Source organism: Coturnix japonica, chromosome 20 (genome assembly GCF_054131305.1).
Source record: "Coturnix japonica strain WE chromosome 20, WE-NBRP24, whole genome shotgun sequence".
Taxonomy (NCBI): domain Eukaryota; kingdom Metazoa; phylum Chordata; class Aves; order Galliformes; family Phasianidae; genus Coturnix; species Coturnix japonica.
Window position 1 is genome coordinate 11006079 of NC_140682.1, and position 2712 is coordinate 11008790.

The following is a 2712-nucleotide window of genomic DNA, read 5'->3' on the forward strand; positions in this document are numbered from 1 at the left end:
TTCTTAGACTTCTAATACATAGTCAGTAGTTCTAGGAATTCTGGTACATATTCAATAGCTCTTTAGCATACAGACCCCCTCTTGTCTTTAGCATGCTGACCCCCTCTTGTTCTTATCAGGGGGAATGCAACTCCTCTTCTGGTCGTCCGTGAGGTCTCACTCCTTATCTGCATCCTCCCTGCTCTCTCAGGCCCCTTGTTTCTTTTACTTGTTACCTTTAAGTTTCTTTTACTTATTTCTATAAACTACCTTTAAGTTTCCTTTACTTGTTTCTATAAACTACCTTTAACTATCCCCCTTTTAGCCCCCCTTTATTCCGAATTCCAGCAGAGCTTCTGTTTCCTGCTTCACTGTTCATTCCCCCCTTTTCTTCAATCTAGCAGGATTTCTCTCCTGCTAGATCATTCCTTTTCCGGTGTGTGGCTAGCTGTTCTGCTATTCCCTTAATTGCACTTTTGTATATTTTATATGTAGTTAATCCAGTCTATGTTCTTGTTGATTGTCATCCACCAAAACAGTGACTCCAATCCTGCAGCAATTTGATTTCTTGCCTTAAATTTATCAGGGACACCTCTAGGTACCCCAACTAAATCTATATACATTTCTTTTCCAAATGCCAGGGTGAATGGTATAACTAATTGAACAAGTGCACAGGTGCCTCCCCAGTTAGATGGTTAAGCTGGACCATAAAAATCTTTCCCCCACAGTACCACCGGAGATTTGCCCTGGAGATTCCCAATCTTGAATAATTTCCTGCTGAATCCTCCATAACATCCAAGACCTCATCACTGCATAAGGAAAAGTTTCCTATAGGCCTGGTAGCCTTCACACCCTGCTGTGAGAGGCAAGCTGTATGGTTACCTACTGCTGTAGAGAGCGCAGGAGGGATCTTGACATCTGTATCAGGCATTGGAGGAAACAAGAGAGAGGTCTGCACTCTCTATTTCCCCAGGCAGTTTTCTCTTGATACAGGGCAATCATGCATCACATTCCCTTGGGGTCCTTGGTCCATCCCAGCAGAATGGGTACCACCTGAGCTATTGGCCGTCCCGATGCACAAGTGTAGCAATTGCTATGGTTGGGACTCTGGACAGTATACTTAGTCCATTCTACCCAGGCATTAACGTCCCCATATCTTGTTTCAGTTTCAAATGTTTGTCTAAGATCTTTTATCTCCTTAATTGTCATAACTGCAGGGTTTTCAGGAAGATTTTCTACCCCTTTTTAAGCTCTTCCCTATCCTGGACATTCTGGGTATTTTCAAGGAGTGTCTCTGTCCAGCCTCAATTGGCAGTTGTCCACCATACATCATTCCATACACCACAAGAGTCCCTTATTCATATCAAAACTATCAGTTGGTCCCTCCCCTGCATTATTGTCAAATTTCACCTTTTCCAGATAATTATCAGGATAGCAAATGGGTACAGCAGTAAAAACTTTTTTGTTACAAGGAAAACTTTTTGTGAGTATTGGTTCTATATAGGTTATAATACTCTCCCACTTACATATACAATTCATTTACCTATTCGAGGAGAAGTGAAAGGTTAGTTAAAATAATAAAAAATATATATGCATATAAAAAAACTTTTCATGATTTCCTTCTAATTCTTATCTTTTAAAGGTTTTTCTATGGCCACAGTTCCCACGCCTCAGGGCTAGTGGATACCTATACCAGTGTGTCATAAGTCCATCCTTTCTCGGCTGTCCTCACAGCTGTTTCAGTTGTTAGGAGTACTTGGAATGGTCCTTCCCAGTCAGGTGGCAGCTTTGTCTCCTTCCCAGTCTGTATCAGGATCCAGTCCCATTCACATGTAGCTGCAAATGCTGCTATGTCAACTCCAAGACCCACAATGGGTTAAATTCCTGTGTGCCACCTTCTTCAAATTAACACCATAGATGAGCTCTCCAGTCAGGCTCTGTCCAATTATGCTTTCCAATTAGGATGCTTACTTCTGTGTTTTTGCACTAATGAGAACACCAACACGTGATGACCTAGAAATCTTTGTAGAGTTGCAGGCCTGAGCTCTTGTTTGGACCACAGGGATGCAGTTTAATGGCTTCCACAATTGCACCGTAGCACAAGGGGGATACAGAGTCTTAGGGATGGATGGGCGAAGAGACAAGGAAGGGCGACTGCCCTCTGTGAGAGTGCACTGAGCTCTGCCTGGGGATGGCAGAGCAGCCAGGTCAGAGCTGATGAAAATGGAAAAGAGAGGAGACCAACAGTGTCTGTTCCAGGCTTCCTGATCAGGGAGAGCAAATGGAAGGTGCCCTCTGCAGACAGATGGGAGCCTGATGTTGTCCGGCCCTTGTCCCCTTTGGGGGCCTTTTTCACTCCAGTATCTGCTGCAGGGACAGCACAGCAGGGCATGTGCCATCCAGGAGATCCCTGGAGAGCACAGATGGCAGCTTCTCGAGCTTCATGGAGGAACCAAAGAGGAGAGGTGCTCTGCTAGATTTCATACCAGCAAGGAAGGTCTGGTGGGGAATGTGAAGGTAAAACGGGCACCAGGCCATGTGCGAGACACAAATGGATCTTTCTTTTTTCTTTTTTTCTTTTTTTTTTTTTCTTCTTTTCCTTTCCTTTTCCCTTTCCCTTCCCCTTTCTCTCTTCCTTTCCATTTCCCTTCCCTTCTTCTTCCCTTCCCTTTTTTTTCCCTTTATGGTTAGGCTGTGGTTGGACTTGATGTTCTTCAAGGTCTTTTCCAAACT